This window comes from Lepidochelys kempii, chromosome 5, assembly GCF_965140285.1.
Source record: "Lepidochelys kempii isolate rLepKem1 chromosome 5, rLepKem1.hap1, whole genome shotgun sequence".
NCBI classification, from domain to species: Eukaryota; Metazoa; Chordata; order Testudines; family Cheloniidae; genus Lepidochelys; species Lepidochelys kempii.
Genome location: NC_136384.1, coordinates 123,873,778 through 123,900,786, shown reverse-complemented (window position 1 = coordinate 123,900,786; position 27,009 = coordinate 123,873,778). Strand labels below are relative to the sequence as shown.

General features: G+C 41.0%; 1 long non-coding RNA gene across 1 annotated transcript; it reads right to left on the bottom strand.

The window, feature by feature from the left end:
• Positions 1–982: 982 nt before the first annotated feature.
• LOC144930542 (uncharacterized) lies at positions 983–17,080 on the bottom strand. Its single transcript, XR_013635753.1, has 3 exons — positions 17,014–17,080; positions 16,563–16,642; positions 983–1,549 (listed from the first exon to the last, which is right to left on the bottom strand). It is a non-coding gene; the product is annotated as an uncharacterized LOC144930542 (long non-coding RNA).
• Positions 17,081–27,009: the final 9,929 nt, after the last annotated feature.

Genomic DNA, 27,009 nt, shown 5'->3' with positions numbered 1-27,009 from the left:
AGTCTCTAAGGTGCCACAAGTCCTCCTTTTCTGTTTTCCTCTGGTGGTTAAGATATGTGAGAGATCTATCTAGGGTTTGCCAACATAGGCTGGGTGGGATTTATGTTTCAAGTGATGTCTATTGAGAAAGATACACAGTTCTCGGACTGCTCCAGCAATGTAAAGATGGAACAGATTAGAAACTGTCTTGGTCACACTTGGTTGTAAGTGCCACTGACTACGGTATTTGGCAGTCTTAATCAAGTAAGTGTTTAGCGTGTCTTCAAGTTCTGGGAATGACTGTGCTTGGACACCTAAGCGGATGTGACCTGTGTATGTGAACTGATGGGACTGGTAAGGGGAAGGTTGTTTGTGTACCGTGAAAAGTGTCAGGACCAGTACAGAGCGTTGGAGTAGACTGTTGGTTTGTTGTTTCCACGCACTAACCCAGTCTTCCATGTGCTCTCAAACATCTGAGGAGAAGGAGAGGTCAATTATGACCACTTACGCTGGGAGTGCTCTGACCATTTGACTGAGACCGATGTGCCAGATTGTGTCCTATTCTGCCATCAGGTCTAGAAATATGGCTCCTCTCAAGGTTTCTTCCCCACTCTGAACTCTAGGGTACAGATATGGGGACCTGCTTGAAAGACCCCCTAAGCTTATTCTTACCAGCTTAGATTAAAAACTTCCTCAAGGTACAAACTTTGCCTTGTCCTTGAATAGTATGCTGCCACCACCAAGCGTGTTAAACAAAGAACAGGGAAAGAGGCCACTTGGAGACATCTTCCCCCAAAAATATCCCCCCAAGCCCTACACCCCCTTTCCTGGGGAAGGCTTGATAAAAATCCTCACCAATTTGCATAGGTGAACACAGACCCAAACCCTTGAATCTTAAGAACAATGAAAAATCAATCAGGTTCTTAAAAGAAGAATTTTAATTAAAGAAAAAGTAAAAGAATCACCTCTGTAAAATCAGGATGGTAAATACCTTACAGGGTAATCAGATTCAAAACATAGAGAATTCCTCTAGGCAAAACCTTAAGTTACAAAAAGACACAAACAGGAATATACATTCCCTCTAGCACAGCTCATTTTACCAGCCACTAAAAAGAAAATCTAACGCATGTTCTAGCTAGATTACTTACTAACTTAACAGGAGTTAGAAGGCTTGCATTTCTGATCTGTTCCTGGCAAAAGCATCACACAGACAGACCGAACCCTTTGTTTCCCCCGCCTCAAGATTTGAAAGTATCTTGTCCCCTCATTGGTCATTTTGGGTCAGGTGCCAGTGAGGTTGCCTTAGCTTCTTAACCCTTTACAGGTGAAAGGGTCTTGCCTCTGGCCAGGAGGGATTTTATAGCACTGTATACAGAAAGGTGGTTACCCTTCTCTTTATATTTATGACAGCTCCCATCTTCACGTTTTTCAGAAAACGGTTTTCACTTAATGTTGTCAAAGTTAGCACTTGATTGTAGGTGCTGCAACCTCCGCGAAAGTCTGCCTGCTTGATGCTGAATATTGACTCCACTTCTGGGGAGATGCCCTTAAGAGTGAGATGCTCCAGCACCTTGAATGGCACAGACAAGAGATATCAGTCAATATCTTGTAACATTATGTGGGTCTTTCCCAGGTTTCCAGAGAGCAATGACTTTTGACATGTCTTCAGAAGTCACTCTGTTAAGTGTGGTAAAACAGCATTTGATATTCATATATGGGGATTTACATCTATTTTAAGTAATTTTATAGCCTCATTGAGTGCCTCCCCTCACCCTTCTGAACTAGGACAGTATTATCCCCACTTCACAGATGGGGAATTGAGACACAGAGTCTGGTTGATCTTGGTCAAGTCTGTAGCAGAGCAGGGACTTGAACCCATGTCATCTTTCTCCTAGATTAATGCCCTAACTACTGGACTATCTTTTATCTCAAAGAATCTCAAAGAACTCTACAACCTATGGACCGGATTGTGCAAAAACTAAATTAAACTGTCCATGTAGATAAGTCTGTATAGATATATAATGCAACACAACTGAACTGCATCAACTTCTGGGGTGGTGCTTGACCATTATCAGTACTCTACAGCTATGGGTGAAAGGAAAGCTTTGGTTGAAGACACCCACAAAACAACTTCTGTTACGAAAATTACCATAATACCTTTATTATCCACTCAGTGCAGAGACTGCCCCGTCTTTTTTTTTAAAGGTGCCATATTTACATGTAAATGTGTTACTGTGTTAGTCTGTTTCCTATTTTCTGAGTGCAGAAAGGGTGCTGAGCTAGCTCTTTAAATATACAGAACAGTTTTCAAATGAATTAATGTAGTATGGTATTAATCAAGTTGTCTTGATATGCTTTAATTTAACAAGAAAAAAGTCTAATAGATTTTTTTGGTGGTTTTTAAATTAAGGCAATTTATATCAGCTGTCTTAAATAGACAAGGATACTGCCCACAATAAAATTAGCTTTTGAATCATCTTACTCTAGAGACTTGCTTCATATTAAACAAAATTTTGGGGTATTCCATGACAGATTTTAACATTTCAAACTTTGATATTTATTAGAGGTACAAAAATCAATCTGAAATGTTTTTAACACTTTTTTGTGGTGGGTGACTAAAATTAACCTCCTAAATCCTTATGTTATGTAAAATAAGTGACCTGACTTTTAAAAAGTCCGAGGCACCCAGCAATTGCCAATCATGGCATTGGGAATTGGTGGGTGCTCAAATGCATTTGAAAATCAGGTCAATTTATTGGGGTGCCTAAGTATGGACATAGGAGACGATTTAAAATAGACAAATCTACAAACTAAGTCCTAGAAGGCTTTTATTTTTATTTTTTATTTTTTTTAAAAAAGCTTACCATCAGATTCTACCAATAAAAAATTGAGCATTGTTCTGGGGAATCCTTTATCCTGAATTATTTGGTTTATAGTTGAACTGTACACTAGTTCTCAGATTTCGAGATGGATGGCTGTAAAGTTGTGCTGTAGCTTCTGTGCAGTTGGCAAACTATAAATGTGCAGGGGGAGGGGAAGGGGTGGGGAATCCGGATCCTTCATTGCAGTGTCAGATAGCTATTGGTTCTGCTTTAGTTGCAGGAACATGCCACAGCAGACTGAAAGACAGTATGTAGGCGGTGAGACTTATGCCACGAATTGTAGGCCTCTAAACCCGACATTTGTGGTGGTGTAATAATCGCTGTCCTCTCAAGCCATGCTTTTGTGTGTATGTCAAGAAAAGAAAACATGACACACAATTTCATGGAACTGTAAATTAACATCTTTCAAGATCTTGAACAGAAGGGAAGCAGCAGTCATAAATATTATAAATGGTATGCTGGAATCTACGTTAAATAGCAGCATCACTCTACAGCATTCTCATCCTGAGTCTCTACAGATGGTGATGTGCTATGTACTTGACTTTTATTGTTGTCACTTTTATGCAGTGCTACTTGTCTTCTACCAGACACTTGAACTCATGCTCTGGTTCTGTCTTTTTATCTTGCATATCAAATTTTAATTCTCAAGTCAGACACGAAGTATATGGAGGGCACAGGTTGATTAGATGGATTATCTGATCCTTCTAACCTATTATTAAGGAGGTTTCCTGTGGGTGGTAATCCTGAGAAGCTGGACAGAGAACCAATAGTTTTCAGAAGCATTAGCAGCTTAAAACAAGACCAGATATTGACATATGAGAACAGGATGCAGATAACACTTTCTTCTATAACTTCACCTTTGCCATCATGATTCACATTTTAGGCCAAATTGATTGGAAATTAGTTTTATCTGTTGGAATAGAGTTAAGACCTAGGGTATCTTATCTACTCTTCTTGATATGCACTTCCACCAACATACAGACAATATCATTCCAAACAGAAAAATAACTAGTGCTTTGTCCACTTCTACCTTTATGAGAGGAGACTCAAGGAGCTTGGCTTGTTTAGCGTAACCAAAAGAAGTATGAGAGGAGATAAGATTGCTCTCTAAATACATCAGAGGGATAAATACCAGAGACGGAGTGGAGTTATTTAAGTTAAGCACCAGTGTGGACACAACAACAAATGGATGTAAACTGGCCATCAAGAAGTTTAGGATTGAAACTAGATGAAGTTTTCTAACCATCAGAGGAGTTACGTTCTGGAACAGTGGGGATAAAAAACCTAATTCGCTTCAAGAATGAGCTTAATATGTTTATGGAGGGGCTGGTATGATGATACTGCCTAAAATAGCATGTAGCTGGTTTGCGACTGCTAGTAGCCGGCGATGGGACTAGATGGGGTGGGCTCTGAGTTACTACAGAGAATCCTTTCCCACAAGTGATCACAAGTGATCAATGGCTCCATGTCTAGTTGGCAGCCGGTATCAAGTGGAGTGCCCCAAGGGTCGGTCCTGGGGCCGGTTTTATTCAATATCTTCATAAATGATCTGGAGGATGGTGTGGATTGCACTCTCAGCAAATTTGCGGATGATACTAAACTGGGAGGAGTGGTAGATACGCTGGAGGGGAGGGATAGGATACAGAAGGACCTAGACCAATTGGAAGATTGGGCCAAAAGGAATCTGATGAGGTTCAATAAGGATAAGTGCAGGGTCCTGCACTTAGGACGGAAGAACCCAATGCACAGCTACAGACTAGGGACCGAATGGCTAGGCAGCAGTTCTGCGGAAAAGGACCTAGGGGTGACAGTGGACGAGAAGCTGGATATGAGTCAGCAGTGTGCCCTTGTTGCCAAGAAGGCCAATGGCATTTTGGGATGTATAAGTAGGGGCATAGCGAGCAGATCGAGGGACATGATCGTTCCCCTCTATTCGACATTGGTGAGGCCTCATCTGGAGTACTGTGTCCAGTTTTGGGCCCCACACTTCAAGAAGGATGTGGATAAATTGGAGAGAGTCCAGCGAAGGGCAACAAAAATGATTAGGGGACTGGAACACATGAGTTATGAGGAGAGGCTGAGGGAGCTGGGATTGTTTAGCCTGCAGAAGAGAAGAATGAGGGGGGATTTGATAGCTGCTTTCAACTACCTGAAAGGGGGTTCCAAAGAGGATGGCTCTAGACTGTTCTCAATGGTAGCAGATGACAGAACGAGGAGTAATGGTCTCAAGTTGCAGTGGGGGAGGTTTAGATTGGATATTAGGAAAAACTTTTTCACTAAGAGGGTGGTGAAACACTGGAATGCGTTACCTAGGGAGGTGGTAGAATCTCCTTCCTTAGAGGTTTTTAAGGTCAGGCTTGACAAAGCCCTGGCTGGGATGATTTAACTGGGAATTGGTCCTGCTTTGAGCAGGGGGTTGGACTAGATGACCTTCTGGGGTCCCTTCCAACCCTGATATTCTATGATTCTAAGTCTGGCAGTTGTGTCTTGCTGAAATGCTCAGGGTCCTACTGACAGTCATGTTTGGGGTCAGGAAGAAATTTTCCTGCAGGTCAAACTGGCAGAAATCCTGGGGGAGTTTTGCCTTCCTCTGTGGCATGGGGTACAGGTCACTTGCAGGCTTAAAGCAAAATAAATGGTGGATTCTCTGTAACTTGAAGCCTTTTAAAATCATGCTTTGAGGACTTCAGTAACTTAGCCAGAGGTTAGGGGTCTATTGCAGGAGTGGGTGATTGAGGTTCTGTGGCCTGCAATGTGCAGGAGGTCAAACTAGATTATCATGATGGTCCCTTCTGGCCTTAAAGTCTATGGGTGGGGTTTGGAGGGACTGCTCACCGGCCATAGCCCATGTTGGAGTTGGGGTGTTCTCTGTTAAGCTTATTAGCATGTGTGTAGGATCTTTTATTTTAAACGTTTTCTCTGTAATGCTTTTTACCTTCATAAAAGAAGATTACTGAGAAATTGCTGAGTGGTAACTTATACCAATGGCAATTACACGGTGCACTGCAAATTAATGTTGCTTAGTCCGCCTGTCTGTTGCTAGGGAGATCACAGAATCTCCAGTTGACTGCACAGTCTGGAAATACACTGATCAGAAGGGAGAGGCACGTGACTCGCGACCCAAGGGAGGCACTGACTGGGGAGCCAGAAGCCTACACTGAGTGCCCTTGTTGGATCATAGAGGGGAAATGCAAGTGCAGTTGCCCTGAACTGTGACCGGCACTTTTTGAAATGCCAATAGAGTCATGTTTTTTTTTTTTTCATGAAATGTTACTTTGTTTTCTGATAGATTCTCCGATATTTAAAATACATACACGCCTCCTCTGTCTCCTCTTGGTGTGTTAAGCTCATGTGCCTGATTGTTACCTGGGGACAAATTTTGTGTGACTGCAGAGAAATGAGCAGGGCTCTTCCATGGTGTAGCTCAATGATCAGGTGCTAGAAACCTGCATAAAAAAGCAGAGCAAACATTGCTAATGCATCTTGGTGGGTGGATCTTGATAGGTGCCACACCAGATACCATGGTTAGCACGTCCTCTGGGGCAGAAGGATCTAGAAGCTGGACAGCAGTGGTCATTTGGGGAAACCAACTAGCAGCAGACACGCTTGGGAAAGTTTAGGCGCAGGCTTATGTTTTGCTGTTCTTAAGTGATGAATAAAGCTAAGACCTAGGAAGGGGATAGATCTGGATCTTATCTTGAGTCTGTATATTCTGTACAGGAGAGATGGTTGGCTTTTTTTCATTCAATTTTCCAGGTTTTCAATGGAAAAAATGGAACATGTGGAGTAGAAAAAAGTTGGGGGGGAGGGGTTAAGTTTTTCATCAGAATATTTTTTTGCTGAAAACTTCCATTTTTATTTAATTTCCTTATGAGAAATTGGCATTTTTCAGGCAGCTCTAGTTAGAACCAGCACAGGAAAACCGTGAGTTTAGCCTGCTTTTTCAAATTGTTGTGCTAAGGTATAAATGAACAGAATGAAAAGGAAAACTTCTCTCCACACCAGATTACATCATGACAATACAGAGTGCTGTCCCTATTTCTGTATTCAGTGCAATAAAATCAACTGTGAAGTGTTTTCAAGCATTCTGCCTGTATTTTTGCTTCCAAGAAGAAAAAGGATAGAATTCTGGGTCCAACGCTTAAATAAACCATATACTTTCTGTGTGACCTTGGTTAAGTCAATTAACATCTGGCTAATGTATTCAAAAGTGACTATTAATTTCGGGGTCTTCAGTATTGGAGTGTCCCAACTGAAACATTTTAAAAGGACCTGACTTTCAGAGGTTGGGAGCTGAGTACTTTCTGAAAATCATTCTCCATTTGTCAGGTGTCTCATGCTGAACACTCCAGCCCTGATGCACCCAAAATAATTAGTCACTTTTGGCCAGAGTCTGTGTTTTAGTTCCCCCAGCCGTTGTCAAACTTGTCTGTATTCTGGAAGTTCTTTGTCACAGGGACTCTGTCTATGCATTTTCAAAGCACCTAAGACAATTGGGCTTTTGTGTGATACTATAATACCAATAACTCTTTTCATTCATTTGCAGGAGAAGGGAGGGATTGTTTTATAGAGCTCAGAGGACTTTAAGCATGGGAGCTTATATGTAAAAGTTGTTGTATGACTATAATCAAGCTCAAAAGTTTAATGAATGAGAGAAATGCTGCATTATAAAATGTAATTTTTAAGACGTGTCTTCCTCTCTTAGAGTGACTTTTACCATCTGTAGAGCATTATCATTGGAACCTTGGCGGGGGGGAAGATTACATGCCGCCTTCTATGAAGTTCTTCATCTCTTCACCCCTTTAGTCCTTCAAACTACATTAAATATAAAAAACACAGTGAAGAAGGTAAATGCTTTGAATCCCGCTGTGGGCTCTGTTTGGTATATGCAGTCTTTCTGATCCTTTCCAAGTTCTTACGCTGGGTTGGCCAGATTCTCAAGGAACTCTACACCCGACATGCTGAGTTTTTAAAAAAATCAATCAATCTGGCCACTCTTTTTGAAAATCTGCCCCTATTTGTAGGTACTGAGCACTTGAAAATTTGACCCTTAGGGCCTTGTCTATAGTATCAAAACTTGCTTCCATATTACAGCAAACCCCAACAGCACAGATGCACTGATCATGGCAACTAACTGCTGATTGAGAGAGGTCTCGGGTGTTATTGTCCTGGATAATTTTTTCAAGTGACATCAGAGCCTAAGTCTCATTGAATTTCTGTTGAAAGTCTCTTGAAAATTTTACCTAGCTTCCGAAGTTACAACATATGGCTAATGTTACCTAGACTATGTGGCTGAACCATCGTTTTTAGGTGGGTTTTTTTTTGTTAGTTTTAAAGTGTATGTGCAGCTGGTATTACGTGTTTTTATGATATTGGAAGGGTTGGGAAAGGCATGTGATCCTTAGTCCTAGGCATCCTAGGTATTGGATACTTATGCCAGGGTGCACAAAGCTCTATTGAGAGGGGCTATGCACAGTCAGAGGGAAATATCTAGACTCAGTTTGGCAATTGGAGCCATACTTTATGTGGGTATTGTAACTGCAGAATTTGAGTTAACATGATGGTTATGATGATGTAATTGTTCCAGTGTAGGATGGTCAAATCTTCCAGTTTAATATAAGGAATAACTTCTAAAACCAGTGACATAATGAAGTGAGAATTGGAGAAAGGCATCAAGAGGCTGATTTTCATAATAATGTGTGTTAAATACTGGACCTCTTGAGCCTATCCCCAGGAACCATCAAAGTGATCTCATTCTCAGCATTCTCATTACTTAGCAATCATGGTGCCTTTTTTAAAGTGTGTGGTTTATATGAATATCCAAGTTTATGCACACTATGGCAGATCTGACAAACTGGAGTATAATTCCACTATCATCAATAGGTAGGACAAAATGCTTTAAAAATGATGATACTCCCTAGCTTTAACATGTTTGGGAGTACTCCCATTTGATGACCAATCCTATTTCCAATAAGCAGCTGACTGTAACCGTTACTTCATTCTTCTAGACAAATGGCAGAATCCAAATAACTATGGAGATGCTGCAGGTATCTCTAAAAGCTGGAGACTTTGTTCTGTCTCATTTATACATGTTTACTAGCAGCACTGATTCCCAAGCCCTTTGGAATGGATCCTGTACAGCCCAAATAAATTTGCAGATACCTCCTACTACATTCTTGCTGACAGTTTACTGCTGCTGAATAGCTGTGGCAATACTTATTCCAGCGTGCCCTTCCCCAAACCCATGTATCTCAAAGCAGTGATGACTTGTAAGCTTAGTACAAACTTTGTATATGCTAGTGCTATAATACAAATTGGACTATTTTCATAACTGTTTGTGTCCTGAGGGTTTAGTTTTGTGAGGTGCTGAATGCCCTCCACTTCCACCCTTTACAGTGGGAGTTGATGGCACCAAGAAAATGTCCTGCACCCTTAAAATCATTGGGAATTTAAAAACTTACTTCTGTGAGAGTGGGATCAGGACAATAGTGTCGGGCAGTCTAGAGCCCTAAACCTATAGGATGGGATTTCCAGAAGGGCTCATCATTAACCCAGTGCTTTTTCCATTAAATTCAGTGGAACTTTCACCACTGACTTCAATGGGAACAAAGTCAGCCCAACACTGCCCACATTTTTAAAATCCCGCTAATAAGCTTTGGGCTACATTGCTAACTGGGGCAAAGCTCCAAGGGAGGGCAGAAAGACGATAACTTAACGGAATCTGTCACATTAGCTATTAACTCAGTAGTTATTACACACTTGCTTCCCATGGTGCCTTGGGTAACGGAAAACACCAAAGACTTTTTGGAGTTTGTCAAGTGAAGAATATTTTGTGTAATTATTTTGTTCATAAACTGCATGAAAGTTTGCTAAAAGCATTAAGTTCATTTGTATAATGAAGCAGAATAAAGCAATTTTGTATCTAATGATCATCTTTAAATGCTTTCAGCATGAAGAAAATGTAATTTCAGTCATCATTGTAGATATAAAAATAAGTTCTTTTAAAATAGTATTTAAAATTATCACAGAAGAGGGAAGCAACCGACTTAATAAACCATGGTGAAGTATCCTTAATAGAATTGTTTGTTGAAAATCTCGAGTATTTATGCTGTTCTGACATTAGGGTAAATGCACATTAGCTGGCTTATATAGTTATTGATAGCTGGGCTTAATGAAATTATAATAATACCCAGAATATTTTTGTAGAATAGAAATATGTTCCACCAGAAATATTATTCTTCTCCTAGAATGTCTGTGAAAACCAAAGTATCAGAGCAGATCTTCAGCTGGTGCAACTCAGACCAATTTACAATAGCTAAGAACCTGGTCCATTATGTTTAGAATAACCACAGATTCATTTATAAGAGAACTTCTTATTTAGTATGACCTGCACTTGAGATTGTAGACCCTGACTCAGAAAAACACTTAACTGTGAGCTTATGTGCTTTTGTGTACATGGCCTGTAAAGATGGGCTGGCTTTCCCTATTTGGGGAAGGCTGCCTTTAATTTATAAGTTTAAGGGATGTATGTATTTAATGGAACAGTCATGGATCTGTGTGTCTCCCAAAGTCCTTTTGAATAAGCTACTTAATTCAAGTCCCAGAGAAGCGATAGATGTTTAGATATACAAATTCTTAAATACTGAACTTCAAACTGGATATTTGGAAAGCATGACTTTCTCTCCCACAGCACACAGTACATCTGCGTCTGCCATAGTTGAAAATGTGCTTTTTTTTTTTAACTTTCATCACCTAAAACTTTATTCAAATCCTTCAGAAGAGGTACACAAGTTTGTGAAGATTTCTCAGGTTGAGCCAGATGCTCCATTTCAAATCATAACTAATATTCATCTGGAAATATCTTAGGTGTTCCTCTTGCAAATTACATTCCAAATATCACATTATATTTCCTTAACCACTTATGCCAATGGCTTTCTAGTAGGGGCTTGTGGTAAGGAAATGAAGGGGAGAGTGAGGCACGAGGAAGAGAGAGACTGTTGGAGAACTGTCTCACAGGTAACATTTTTACATGGTGTCTAATAATAATGGGATTGGTGTATTGTGGGAAGGCTTCCTCTGAAACACGAGCTACTGGGCTGAGCAAGATTAGGAAAATTTTCATACAGATTGGTTAGTTTAATGTGGTCTTAGTGTTTGTCTTCTATTTTAATAAACATAAGTGATTGGATGTAGCTGATCATGAAGCAGTATCATTTTAGACTTGCCACATTGGAAATTAGGTGTTAACTTTTAGTTCATTTTGGAGAAGCCGAGATTAAATATACAGTTGCAGTTAGCCAGAATTTAGGGAAATGTCTTTAATTTTAGAAATCAGTGCAGACTGGGGATTTCAAATCTGAAATAAAACTTGGAAATTGTTTTTCAGCAATAATGAGATTACTGGAAATCAATATTTGCAGCCACTAGTATGGATATCGCTTCTATCTGTGTATCAAGATTCCTATATTGTGCCCATCACTATAGCATTTAAGCCTTCATGCCCCCAGGATTGAGATATGCACTCCAATGCTACGGTTGCTTGGCAACTGTCCAGCAAAATAGCACAGGAGTGGGGAGTGTACATGCATAGTAATGCATGAGTGTCTAATGCCAATCTGTGTATTAGTACCATTTTCGTTTACATTTCCTTAAATGAAAGCACTACCGACCCTTCTGTCTGTACTGAAAGGCCACTTACGCTCAGTGGTGGCAAAAGCTATGTAGTAGCAATATGTAGAGTGCTCAGTACCTATTGTTTCCAGTGTAAGCAAACCAGTATAATAGGTCTGCATTTATTCTTTCCCCACAGAACAGAGTGGTGGAAAAACAAAGCCCACTGTTGCAGTAGACCAAACAAGCAATGATACCCCTGTAGGTAGTGGAAGCCACCTATGTCCCATCACGCTTTCTAACTAGAAAGTGACTAACTTTCTGACTAAAGGTGAGACATCAGAATTGTGGAAAGTTGGCATTTTATCTATCTTTGACATTATTTTATTTGTTAGTATGTATAGCATTTCCTATGTTCAAATAATAGCTAATTAATTCACACAGCATCCCCGGGATAAGTGATTTGGCCAAAGCCACATAGCCAGTCAATAATGGATCAGTTTCACAGTTATAGGGTGAAATGGACTTCTAGTAATTGGTGCAAGAGGTTTAAAAGTTTGGGCTAGAGCCACAAAGGGATTTAGGCACCTAAAGTGGTAGGTAGATGCTTAACTCCAGAATTTAGATCTTCAAACCTCAAAACCCTTCTCAGCTGCCACCTAATCCTGTAGGAGCCAAAAGTCCCTAGCAACCTAAATAATTGCCCTTTGCTTCTGCACAAGCTGCCTCAATCAAGGTGCCTAAACCCCAACTGGACCTCAAACTAGGCATCACCCCACTTTCATTAGGCCTGATCAAGTAGGCATTCTTAGTGACCACCAAAGAGACTGGGTCCCTAAACCTGGGTATCTCACATCCCAGGAGAGGAACATACCCTTAGAGCAGTGGTAATAAAGGAGGTCCTCTCCCTCCCCCTGCTTTGTGAATCTAATCCTCCTTTGCTTATTTGGGCATAAGCTTTTGTGGGCTAAAACCCACTTCCTCAGATGCATGGAGTGGAAAATACAGAGGCAAGTATAAATACATAGCTCTTTAGCACTGCAAAAGTGATTTTTTCCCCTCCCTTGGTATTCACCCCCTTCTTGTCAAAATTCCCAAAATCCAAATGAAAACTTTCAAGACAACTTGAAACAAAATGTTTCTGAGCTGAGTGCATGTGTTGGTGTTGGGGTGAGCGTGGGAGTGAGGAATCCATCCATAGGATGGACCAATACACTTTAAAATAATGGGGAAATCTGAACTCTGCAGTAGTTTGGGGTTTTTTTGCTCATCATGGTCAATTTCTAGACCACAGGAGCAAGACATACCTATAATATACACTATTTCAGTCTAAAATGGCTGCTTTGTAGGAGCCCAGTCATGGTTTCACTGGGAATGGTAGGTGTCTTCCTCAGGGACTAGATTACACCCCTCTGTTGGAAAAAGCCACAGGAAGGAAAGAAATCACAAAGTTTTCCCCTTGCAGAATTTTCCTATTACTCCCTCTTCTGGTGGCAGTGTTTTGGGGAACTGCAGAATTTGAAAACCACATTCCTCTTCAACCCTGCTGAGATCTCAGGGCTCTGCAGGGAAGGGATCAGTTTTAAGGCTGGCTGGGCTCAGTGCATCCAGGGGGCAAAGGGATCTGTGCACATTCCTTAAATGGGTAGTGTCAAGTACAGTTAGGCTAATGAGTGATTTCTTTTTTGAATCATTGCAAGTTCCAAAAAGTCAGGAAAATAAATTGTTTGGGATCAAACTAAACATTTCATTTTGATTGCGGGTTTTTACTTTTTATTTGTATAATAAAAATGAAGGAAATTCTGAAATGAGAAGTCACTTTAAAACTTTTTGGTTTGAAAATATTAAAATTGAACATGTAAACAATGTTGTTGTTGCTGTGTCAGTTGCAGGATATTAGAGATACAAGGTGGGTGGGGTAGTATTTTTATTGGACCACCAACTTCTGTTGATGAGAGACAAGCTTTCATGCTCACAAGCTTTTATAAGAACATAAAAATGGCCCGATTGGTCAGACCAAAGGTCCATCTAGCCCAGTATCCTGTCTTCCAGCAGCAGCCAGTGCCAGGTGCCCCAGAGGGAATGAACAGAACACAGAGCTTTGTTTCTTTTTAAGACCTGAGGAAGAGCTCTGTGTAAGCTCTAAAGCTTGCATCTTTCACCAACAGAAGCTGGTCCAATAAGAGATTACCTCACCCATCTTATCTCTCTAAAATTGACCATTTCATTTTTTTTCTGATTCATTTTTAGCTTGACCAAAACTATTTGATAAAATTGACATGCATTCTTGAAATATTTCAACTGACGTGAATCTGCATATTTCAGCAAAATATTTTGTCCACAGTGTTTTACCCAGATTCAGTACCAAGATCTCTGGCAGGTTGGACGGAGTTCTCATTTCTGCACTTAGGAAGCAAGTGAGTTTGGGAGTGTGTACAGTTGCTGTAGACCCAATGTTTATAAGGAACTACCTCTATTCTCCATGTTGTTCTCTGACCCTTCACAGATGCTATAGGGCCCTTGAAAGCCCACGCTGCGAAGGAAGGAATGGTTATGATTTAGCCTTAGTTATCTCACCATAAGTGCAGAAGGAAGAGGTTCATCTAACAGGGCTGTGTGTAATTTGAAAACTTGAGTGAAAACACCCTCGCTGTTGAGTCTGACAGCAGAGGTTGGTGGGGAAAGGAGGATTATAGATATAACAAATCACACTAGCTCTCTTTATTGAGTGCATTGAAGAAGTGATGAGCATGTGCCAGTTTGTAAGGATTTAGCTGAAATGATTTGAATGTCTAGAGATAGCATATCAAGGTCTTGAAGTGCATTTCCCTCCTTCCTCCCCCCCCCCCCCCAAGTCTTGGCTAGAGATGTGCCCAGAGAGTATGGGAGACCAAGGTGAGAATGCTATATGCCTGTGTGCTTTGAAAATCACAAGTCCTGAATCAATAAGTTACAAGCACCACAGAAGGTTAAAGCAAGTGAATTTACTAGGGAAGAAATGTCACTGTTTTAAAGGCTGCACACAGTGTACAGGGCTCATCCATTTAAACCCTTACTGTCTGATGTGTCTTTGCACTATGGGCTTTAATAAGACTTGCTATCATTCATATTAAAAGAACACATTAAATACAAAATACTCCTTTCTTTTCAATAAGTTGTGTGTCTCCTATAGATCACTGAAGGGTTTGGGCTTTTAGACACCATGTTTAGGTCCACTGTACCATTGGTATCATTACATTAGATTCTGAGTGATTTGGAGTGGCAGCTAGCTAACATGAGAATTAACACGTTTTCCTCTTGCAAAGAGTTACACAGAATTGAGACTTGCAGAATTAAAGCATGGAGAACATCATAAGGAGGAACATAACTAAGCAAGAGACTATGTGAAGTAGAGTGATGGCCTTGGGATTAAGGCCCTGTATTTGGGCAAAGGAGATGAGGGTTCAGTTCCTTGTTCTGACAGACTCCTGATGTGATCTTGCACAAATTACTTAATCTTTCTGACTGTGCATCAGTTCCCCAACTGTAAAACTGGAGAAGACAAGGATGATCATCCTCACCCCTTTTCTTGGAGGGCAGAGCTCTTACTGTGGTATGTCCACATTACCGTGGCATAGCTGTGCCATGGCCACTGTGGAGCCATAGTGCAGACGTTTCCTACATTGACTGAAGCAGTTTTCCCTTGCTGTACATAATCCAGCTCTCCAAGAGGTGGTAGCTAGGTCAACGGAAGAATTCTTCCATTGACCTAGCTCTGTGTACACTGCGGGTTAGGTCAACCTAACCATGGCACTTGGTATGAAACTTTTCACACCCCTTAGCAACGTAGTTAAGTCAATCTCACTTAAGTATGGACCAGCCCTATATATATGTACCCAGCAGAATGGGGGACTGATCTCAGTGGGGGCCTTTAGGTGCTAGGATAATAAAAATACTGAAAGATAGATCGTAATTTCATTGTTCAGAAGAAGATGGCAGAATGTAGTAGTAATGAATGAATTTTTTTGTACAATAATGTCTAGCAGATTCAGAGTGCTTTTCATGCATAAATCTCAGTGACTTAGAACAATGGGTTAATAATACACAATGATAAATTCTGCATTCACATTGGCTTTGTAAATTGTGTTTTTTCATAAGCTCTTATGGTAGGAGCTGACATTCTTGTTGTAACTCAAGCATTGAATGGGCTTTGTTATTTTGCAAAAAGAGTAATTCAAACTATTTCCAATATAGCATTCCATACAATCAACTCTTCTAAACCCCCTGTTGTAAAACTCATTCCAAAAGCATGGAGAAAGCAAATTCACCAAAACAATTTCAGAAGAAACATTAATGAGACTGTTAGTATCTTATTTTACCTAGCACCCCCACCCCTTCTTTCTTATGCATGCATTTGAATGTAGAGCCAAATCCTCAGCTAGGGTACATAAGCATATGTACATTGGAGCTTCCTACTTGTGTGCCTTCATAGATTATTCTTTGAATGTGTTGTGATTGCCACCTGCAGTGCTAGCATATGAACAATAAAGCTTTCACTCTAGAAAAGGTCACAGTCCTCTGCATTAAGCAGTACACTTTGTTACATTTTTTCAAACCATCAGCCATGATTCATCTTGCTGTAATGTAATATATTGAATGCAAGTGTGCGGGGGATGTTGGTATTAAATTGTATAGATCAAACCTTAACTGAAACTTTTATATTGTTTAAGAAAAGTTTTATGCATCCTATTTTAAAAAATCAAGCCTTTCTATGTATAAATTCATCTGCTTACTCCTACATATTTGTCATTTTAGAAAGATGTTTTTGCAGCCACCTTGGGTGAAAAAACCTTTAGTAGACGGTGGATTTTATAAACCAAGATTACTTTGTCATGGGGAACGTGAAGTCAGGCTGTCCAACAAGATTCTTGATTGCAATGGTGTCAAGGCTGAATCCCCACTCTGGCACTTCAAGTGCAGAAGGTGGGGGCCCGCAAGGATTTTAAAATTAATACTTGCCACTCCAGGCTTGTATTACACTTCCAAGGTTACAGCTTTTCTCACCTTGGCTTGGTAAATGCTGCCACCACCGAAATGCGGGAAAAAACCTACCTTTGAACCCAGGAAGGTGCACTTGGGAATTTCTCCCTGTGGGGTACCCTCAATCCCTTTCACCCCCCTCTGGGGAAGAGCTGAGAAAGAAAACAAAGGAAATTAGCAGTTGCCACCAGTTAATTAAACAACATATGCACAAACCTCTTAGGACACCAAAAATCCAATCCTGTTCTTAAAAAAGGTAAATTTTATTAAATACAAAAAGGAAGAAAATACATCTGAAACTTAGGCTTTTGCTAGATTTTAAAAGAGCAATTCCAAAAATTAAGCACCCAAAATAGCTTTCTTTGGGAGTTCAGCTTAAAGATTACAAGTAAACAAAAGCATCTGGGGTTAGCACAGAGGAGAGCCACAAGCCAAAATAAAGAAATAAACCTGATCATGTCTGTCTAAACATTCCCTGTCCCAATAATTCCTTCTAGGTATGGAAGATAATTTTTTTTCATACCTGGTTCAAACCTTATACAGCATTCCTGCTTATAGCATTGCTGCTCCGTGTCCCTGTAGCCCAGAGAGAACAACAGACAGAGGGAAAGTTTCTTTCCCAGTTTTAAAAAGTTCTACCTCCCCTTTGGCTCTTTTGGTCAGGTGCCCACTTCCTTTTCTTTAGCCGGGGGACTTTTAACCCTTTATAGGTAAAGCAAGCGAACAGTTACCAAGAGGGATTTTACAGCTAACTGGCTGGTTGGGTGTCCATAAAAGGGAGCTACCCTCTCCCTTCATTTATCACAAAAGGTTATAACTGAATGACTTCTAAAGTAATAAAAATGACTAATTATAAGGTGTACAACAAGAATAATGCATTTTGGTAAACATTTTGTGAAGACATGTTTCAGTAAAAAATCCAGGTATCTAATTTGAAACATATAATTTACAGCAATCTGGCTCATTTTAAACAATGAACTAAGGTCCAAGTTCAGGAATGTATTTTAGCATGTGCTTAACATTAAGGAAAGAGAGATTGTTTGAGTCTGTATGTACAGCTGAGTGGGGAAGGCAGGGTGAGAAGGGAAATTATTACATAAACTTTTTCTGAACTCAAAGTTTGGGATTCAGATGTAGAGATTAGAGACAGCTGAAATCCAGGTGCTTTTAGTTTCAATCAAAGCATGTTTTTCTATTCTTTATGAAAAAGGAAAAAACCCAACGTTAGCAACTTTTCCCCTACATGATCAGCAGTTTCTAGAAGAGCTTTCACTTAAGTTTAACAGTGTCTTGTGAATTTCAACATGAAGTTTGAACAATAACATAGCTGATACCGGCACTACATTGCAGGCCATCAAGACGATGCTGTAATTGTATGTACATGTTACAATATGGGAACGAGGGGACGTTGCAGAAGAGAAATCGAAATGATACTCGCTTGATATTACTCTTTCTGAATTGCTTTATTTTTTTCCTCTTAATTGGCTTGGATCACATTTCTCTCTCTATCACTGGTCTCTCGGGCAACATGGCGTTACGTTGGAGTTGGATGATGACTGAACAACAAAGAAACTGAAGTGCCATTTTAGTAGCAGAGGCGGCACATGGCAAAGCAATTTAGAGGAAAAATAACACTATTTGCATGGAGGGAAGCTCATTATGCTGCATTTAAAAAAAAAATTCATCTCGCAATGGCAGTAGCACCAAAGAGCTGTTAGCAGAGATGAGTGAGAGAGAGTAATTGTGAGTGTCTTTTTAAAAAAAAAATGGGGGGGGGATGGAAAGATAAGGAAAATGTCACTTAAAAGTGAAAAGAATCAGCTCATCAATGGCTAAGCAACAGTAAAATATATAGGTATGTAATATAATACATTTTCTTTTGTTCTTCTCACATGTAATGGCCATTTGATGCTTTGGGGGTTCACCCAGACCAGTAAGGGGTTCTGTCACCACCTGCCCAGTAACCCTGCATGCCCTTAGGCTGTGCAACTTTTGGCTCCATGCCCTGACCGAAGCAGCATGCCCACAGTCCAAAGGTCTCACCCTTAGCTTCCACTAACCCAGTACTCCTTGATCCCATCATCCATTCCAGAGTGTCCCTCTTACTGGACACTCACAGAGATAGCACCAACTTCCCTGCCTCCAAAAAGCTAAGAATAAGTTTAAGTGACGACAAGCAAGAGTGAAAGATATGAAATGGTTACAAACAAAACAGAAACATATTTTCTAGTGCCTAGAACTTTAATTCTAGCAAGATATAACTTTGCCTAACACAGTTTCTTACTTGCCACAAGTTTTCAGCATTCTCCATCCTGTTTGAGCAGGCTGACCCATCTTTAATAGATATAAAGCACTGCCTTCTTTGTTCATCCAGATGATGGATGACTCAAATGTCTCTTTCCCCCATTATATTACACCAAAGTTAATTGTCTCTGTTTCAAGAGCCGGGGAGACTTTCTGGGTGTGTAGACTCTATCCCCTGTTGTGATTGTTAAGCGGTCATTTCCCACATTTGTTTACCTTGTATGTAAATGTACGTTTCATTGTCCTCTGTGATTGAGCTGGTCCTACAATAAAATATGCATTCCTTTGTTTAAGAAGAAAACTGTTTTCCCTTCTTTGTCTACAGACTCCAAAACATAGTATCAGAGAGTGTCCATAATTGCACATGCCGTGTTTACATACATTAAATGGTGATACTGATGACCAGCATGTTGTTGGTTTTCAAATGATAATTACATAAATATCATGACCACAGTGTGTGAGGTGTTTTTAAACTGGTCAAGTCAGCTGAGATTCTGTTACATAGTAAGGAGCCCTTTGCCTTCTAAAATTGGGGTACTCTTAGAGCCACAGGTCATTAATTTGTTTAGTTCAGACTCCATACTCGGTAATAATTCTGTGTAACAATCAGACAGATAGGGCTATAAGTATGGTTTAACAATGAGCCCTGTGGGAAAATTAATTTTATATGTATGCAGCTGCACTGCCCTACAAGCTACATGGGGAAGGAGTTGTGTCTAAGGCTATGTGGCTACTGCAATCAGAGGTGTGACTGCAGCACATTTAGACCTACCCTAGGTAGTTTTGATCTAGTATAACAATAGCAGTGATATTGCAGTAGCATGGGCAAGCCACTCAAGTAATTACCCAGGGTCCCAGGTGGGCTTTTACAGCCTGTGCTTCCATGACCTCACTGCTACTGTTGTGTAGACATGCTCTCAGAGGTATTCCTTTGTCCCAGAGAATGGTACTGGCCCTTATTAGTAGCAGTGCACTGGGTCAGCTGCGTACATTGGCCTGTTCGAGGGAACGGAGTGAAGATTCCTTTGACTCCCTGCCCGAAACCATCCCACAAGCTGCACAGTTGTGTAGGCTGAGACACAGTCCAGTCCACAGAAAGAGAGACTTCCTCACCTAAGTGTTTGTAGCCTCATCTTATTTACACCCAGGTCAAGAGATCCAGAGCGGGAGGGTTTGTGGACTATTTGAATAGGAATAGGTAGGAAAATCTCTTGAAGAGGTGAGTTTTTAAGGAAGGCCAGGAAGAAAGGTTGCTTGACAAATGAGCACACATTATGACCGTAAAAGGGCAAAAGTGGGAAGAAAAGACATAGCAGTGCGGTCAGAGAACAAAGAAAGAGAGGAGAAGTAGAAGGAAATGACTGAGAGCAGAGATAGAAGTGGCAGCAGGCAGGGACAGAGTGAGAAATCTTCAGTGCCTAACGTGACACTTGGTTTGTGCTCTGAGATCCTGTTTGCTAGGAACTGTATTGAGACCACAGATTCATTCCAAAGACCACTGTGCAGCCATTGGGTTGTAAATTTCACTGCTGTCCTGCAATGGCACTGTGTGAATAGCTCAACAAAAATGTAACAATGAATGTTTCTGTTATAGTAATGCCCCATCTGTGCCTTTCCATGACTGTGAAAGCAAAGGCATTTGCTGTCAGGATTATTCATGGGAACAATGAACCTGAAGCAAATGCTGTTAGGCTCTACTGGTGGGAAAGCAAACTTTGAGCTCCTCAAGATGGAGAATGAGTCTATCCATTGAAGGAACAGAACCAACAACATGTGACCTATATGCTCAATCCAAATCAACCAATATATTTTCGGTTTTGTATGGTGACTAGTCACAGATATCTGCTTACCCACAGACCTTGAATTATTTACTGAAAGTATTCAGTAAATCCTAATGAACAGCAAGTATATGTAAGAGAACTGTTAACTGCTCATGCAAAATTCACCGGGGCGGGGGAGCCCAAAATCTATGGAGTGAGTTATTCTCTAAAGATTATTTGCTCAGATATTACGAGTTAGTGACTAAGAAACAAAGGACTCCATAATCCCTTTATGAATTCCCTGAGCCATGCTGTCCCCCAGGCTTTCATTTTCTTTTTAAGTTAGTGAAACTAACAAAAGTATTGAAATCAACTGAGCTGAGCAAGTGTCAAAGGATAACATGAAAATGATTTCTCTCCAAGGTAGATTTGAAACTGTCTACTTCTATACAGAATATCATCAGTATTATCCAGCCCTTTTCTCATGTGTCTCATACAGTTTCATGTTTCAGAGTGGTAGCCATGTAGTCTGTATCAGCAAAAACAACGAGGAGTCCTTGTGGCATCTTAGAGACTAACAAATGTATTTGGGCATAAGCTTTTGTGGGCTAAAATCCACTTCATCAGATGCATGGAATGGAAAATTCAGAGGCAGATATAAATACACAACTCATTAGCACTACAAAAGTAATTTTTCCTTCCTTGGTATTCACCCCCTTCTTGTCAACTGTTGAGAATAGCCCACTTCCACCTTAATTGAATTGGCTCGTTAGCACTGACCCCTGACTCGGTAAGGCAACTCCCATCTTTTCATGTGCTGTGTATTTATACCTGCCTCTGTATTTTCCACTCCATGCATCTGATGAAGTGGGTTTTAGCCCATGAAAGCTTGTGCCCAAATACATTTGTTAGTGTATAAGGTGCCACAAGGATTCCTCATTATTTATACAATTTCATGAAGGCTCAGGCTTGCGTACAGCAAATCCACCATATTTTTTACATGAACATCTGCGGCAAGAGACTCAAACTTGCCCAGAAGAATATATTCAGGAGCTCTTTAGTGGTAACAAGTAACCTTATTAGTGTTAGGAGAATGTGAAGTAAATAGGGTAGAGACTAAACCATTCTAATCTTGCTTCTGGCCTTGCTGTTAGTTTAAACAAGCTAAATAAGCAAGTAAGAAAATGTAAGTGAAACCACAAGGCTGCACCCACACCCCTGTACTCCATCCCCAGGTGGTAGCCTTGAAGATAAGGGGCTAATTGAGCAAAGGATTGCTATGGTAACCAAGCAGCTGGAGGGGAGAGGAGGGTGTAAGGCGGAGAAGCAAATTCTGCAAGAAAGTGACCATGGCGAAAAGCAACCCCACTCCTTACCCCTTCCATCAGGTACAAAAGAGGTGGGCCTTATCGACCCCAGACTCAAGAACCCCCGAACAGAACATGACCAGGTATTGGGAGGGGCACTTCGAGTACAATTAAGTTTGCCAAGAAGAGAGAGGAGAAGAGGGAGCTCTGTTGGTGTGCGGCGCTAGAGGTCAGGAGAAGAGGGTTCTATCGGCTTATACAACAATAGCTGGGGGAGGGGAAGAGGAAAAATCTATCAACGCATAGAGATAAACCAGACTGGTGTGAAAGGCTTCGGAATATGCTTGCTTGTTTAGCCCCAATAAACCCATCAAATTGCCTGTAGACTGGACTCTGGACTGTTATTTTCTGATAAACTGTGTCTGGGAACTGAGAGGGAGGAGGGAGCTGGACCACCGCCAACAATTAGGACTATTTATAATTGATTGAAGGGGTCACGTGGCTTTGGGGAATGGGGAGTGGAGGACGGTAAACAAGTTTTGAAGTCAGATTTTGGTAGGCAACACACAATGGGGTTCAATGATCACTCAGGGCATGAGGTGCCTGCAGGAACTTTGCTTTAGTCTGTGTCCAGTTCCAACTGGCTGTGCATAACAAGACTAAGCTTCACAGTATCCCACCCAGACTCTTTGGGAAGCTCAGATGGTGCTTGTTTAAATTTTATTGCAAAAGGTGACTACAGAGTGAGACATCTGTGCAAAAATCTCATGCATTAGGTTAGTTGAAGGAATCCTCCCCCACAAATACCTTGTAGCTTAAGGGACGGAACATTGAATGGGAGCCTGGAGACCATGAGCTCTAGTCTTGCCACTTCTGCTAACTGATTTCTGTGTACTTCACAGCTCTGATTGCTTACTATGGCCTCATCGCTCTTCTTTAGGAGGTAGGCAACTGCCAACATACAAATAAATTAGCCTAGTGACTTTGCAAGTGCAGGAGATATAAATATCACACTAGTCTTCCAGCCATTGATTTAAGTCTGTCAATTAACTGCAGTTAACTCATGCTATTAACTAAAAAAATTAATGGTGAGTAATCATAGTTTTAAGTGCACTGGTAAACAGAATACCAATTGAAATTTATTAAATATTTTTGGATGTTTTTCTGTTGGGATATATATAGACACACGCACACACATTGTGATTCATATATCTATGTAATATGTTATAGGTCATTCAGGTCTGGTATGAATGATGCGTGCTTGACATGAATGCATGTGTTGCAAGTTAACAACCGAAGCAAGGACTTAAGGTCCAGGACTACTAGAATTCTTTGTGCAAAAACAATCTTACGTTCTGAGAAAAATACAGAAAATCATCAGAAAAGGAAATAACACCAGCTGGACTGATATAAAATTGTATAAGAATTGGAGGAAATGGCATGCCTTGGATCATGGTGGCCCACCCAGGATTGTCTCTTTGGAATTGTGTGGATAGAAGGCCTAGTAAACAAAGGCAAAGAACCGATGATGCGACGGAATGGACTATAAATGGATGCCTATGATTTCTTCAAATTGGAGTCGTTTATTGTTCCAGAGTCCCATGTGGATATAGATGTGGTTTTGCCATCTCCCCGCATCTTATGATCTTATCCTGATGGAAGGAACCTCAACTGGCCATCGGGGACATTCTGACCTTTGGACTCTGGTATAGTATGTGTAGAGTGTGCTTATGGAGTGAGTAACGTTTGTTTTGTAATCGATAATGAGCATTTAGAGTACCAACATTCTTTCCGGTATCTGCTTGCTCCCTATCCCGTAGGGAGACCTCTATTGCGTGTCTAACAAGTGGTGGAGAATGCGGATGGGGGAGAGATATTAAGGAGTGCCAGATTTCAAGATGAGGTCTTATAGTGTTGGGGGAGTCCTTATTTAAGACTAATAAAGGTGACTCCTTATTTGTGAAGAAAAAAATAACGCATGGGAAGATACCACGTGGTGTTAGTTTAATAATGTTTAAAACACTGTTTAAGAAGAGAAGTAAAGGGGTGGAAGAGGCACCCCAGTGGACTAAAGTTAAAGCCCCTTCTCTGTTAGAGAAGGAGATTATTACATCGGGGACATGCCCTTGGATGAAAGGTGCAGTGGAACCTGATGTAATACTTAAAAAGAAAAGGAGTACTTGTGGCACCTTAGAGACTAACCAATTTATTTGAGCGTGAGCTTTCGTGAGCTACAGCTCACTTCATCGGATGCATACCGTGGAAACTGCAGCAGACTTTATATACACACAGAGATCATGAAACAATACCTCCTCCCACCCCACTGTCCTGCTGGTAATAGCTTATCTAAAGTGATCATCAAGTTGGGCCATTTCCAGCACAAATCCAGGTTTTCTCACCCTCCACCCCCCCACACACAAACTCACTCTCCTGCTGGTAATAGCCCATCCAAAGTGACAACTCTCTACACAATGTGCATGATAATCAAAGTGGGCCATTTCCTGCACAAATCCAGGTTCTCTCACCCCCTCACCCCCCTCCAAAAACTTAAGAATACTTAATAAAACTTAGTAATACTTGACACCTTAAAAAATATGTTTGAGAAATATGTACAGCTGTACAAGCCTAATGCCTGTAAAAAGCAAACGGCCATAGTATGGCTATTGTGGCAAACTGTAAAAAAGGCAATAGCATGTAAGGGGGAAGTCTGTGCAGAGTTACAAACATTACAAGAAGAAAAGGAGGACTTGTGGCACCTTAGAGACTAACAAATTTATTTGAGCATAAGCTTTCATGAGCTACAGCATCCGATGAAGTGAGCTGTAGGTCGCGAAAGCTTATGCTCAAATAAATTTGTTAGTCTCTAAGGTGCCACAAGTCCTCCTTTTCTTTTTGCGAATACAGACTAACACGGCTGCTACTCTGAAACCAAACATTACAAGAGAATTTTAAAACTTGCTAGGAAAATCTGGAATGGGAAGTGAGACAGACACAGATAATGCAAACTCAGAACAAATGGGTGAACAAAATAGGGAATTGGAGAAAAGAATGATGGACTGGGAAAAGATTAAAGCAGACAAAGATAAATTAGACCGTCAAGTGATAGGAATGAAACAGTTAATTCGAGATTTGACTAAGGAAAAGGAAGAGGAGATTGCAAGCGTTTCTGACAGTTGGTGCCAGAAAACTCTAGCAGCATTGAAAAAGCAAGTGAAAGTACAGTAGCTGCAAGGTTTGGCTGTGTGTCAAAAAGAGAGAGATTTGGATTTGGATTCCAATGATATCTGGTATGCACAAGGCTGGCTCCACAATTTTTGCCGCCCCAAGCAATGAAAAAAACTACCGCCACAGACAGCAAAAGGAAGAAGCTGCCACCAATTTGCCGCGGCGGCGGGCAGAACAGAAAAGCTGCCGTCGAATTGCCGCCGTGGCCGGAGGAACTGCTGCCCCTTTCGAACTGCCGCCCCAAGCACCTGCTTGGGACACTGGTGCCTGGAGCCGGCCCTGGGTATGGACAGGATCTGTGAGGGGGTCAAGAGAAAAGGGAATTTGTCCAGCCTCGAGAGGGGCTTTATACTAAGTTGCGGGAAGAGATAAGAAACTGGCCGGGAGAGCCAAAGCCAGAAAAGTCTGTAGCAGCGATAGAACAGAGATCAACCATTAAGGATGCAGCAGGGGAGATACAGGCAGAGGAGACCCAAATAATTCCTGTGAGTTCATCAGACTTACAGTTGATGGTAAAGTCATTAGGCCCAGTGAATATGAACAATTTAGCTACATGGCTGGTACAGTGCGCAGAATTAGGAGGAACAGAAAATTTAAATATAAGTGAATCTTATCAGTTAATCAGGGCAGCTACCACTGGCAAGATTAGACAGGCAGTAGATGGAGTGAAAAATGCTTTGGACAGGCAGCCAGAAGCACACCAGCTGATACCACGATTTATTATGCTGTTGGGAAAAGAGAGAAGTCAAAGACCCATGAAGGTGTTATCCAGTGCAAATTACAGGAAGCCTGGAGATTCACCCAGAGGTTACCTGTTAAGGATAATAATATTGGGATTATTGGCTGGAGAAATACAATTGATTCATCCCAGGGCGGAGGTCTCCAGACATGTCTCAGCTGATTCTTTGATGGCAGTTGATTTGAATCAGAGGGGATTTTGGAATGATGTGTTTAAAGGATTGGACTGAAATTTATTAGCAGTGTCTACTAATTTGGTGAACCAAGGAGCGAAGAATGAGGCGTTAACAGTTATGAATGCACTGGAGCACTGTGTAGCATGCCAGCAAATGATGAAAGGGGGAAGCCAGGTAGAAGGATTGAGACCCAGAGTACCTTTTGTTGAGGCAATATAGACGATGTATTAGTGTGGGGGGGACGCTGAAGAGGAGGTGACTGAGCGGACTAAAAAAGTGTTGAGACTGATCCAGGAAACGGGTTTCAAGGCTAATAAAGAGAAAACCCAACTACTGCAGAGGAGAGTGAATTATTTGGGGGTGACCCTAGGGGAACAAGGAATTCAGGTAGATCAACAAAAGGTGAAACCATTAATGAATTTACCAAGGACAGAGGATTCTCATGCATTGAGGGTGATGTTAGGAGGGCTTAATTAAGGAAATACATCTGGAATTTTGCTGCGATAACTGGACCCTTGTGGTGTTTACTAAAAAAGAAAGGAGAATGGGAGTGGGGGCCCAAACAAGAAAAAGCTTTCTGTCATTTAAAACAAGCCTTGATGCAAGCTCCAGCATTGAAATTCCCAGAGATCAACAAGCTGTTTGTGATTAAGTTGGCAGCAACCCAACGAAGTCTAGTGGCAGTTTTGCAGCAAGAAATGGACAGAAAGTTAATACCAGTAGCATATGAGTCTCGAAGATTAACCCTTATGGAGCAGCCGTTTGGGATCCGTGAAAGAGAATGCGTAGCTTCTGTGTGGGCCATTGAAGCTTTTGCTTTGACTACTGGCACAGCCCCTATTATAATACACACACCTCACTCTCCCCTGAAGTATATTTTAACAGGGAAACTGCAGGGGAAAGATGCATCAAATACCAGGATGGCCCAATGGACCTTGGTGTTAACTAGCAGAGATGTTACTTATGAGAAGAACAAACAAACAAGGATGTTACCATATGCCCTCCTGAC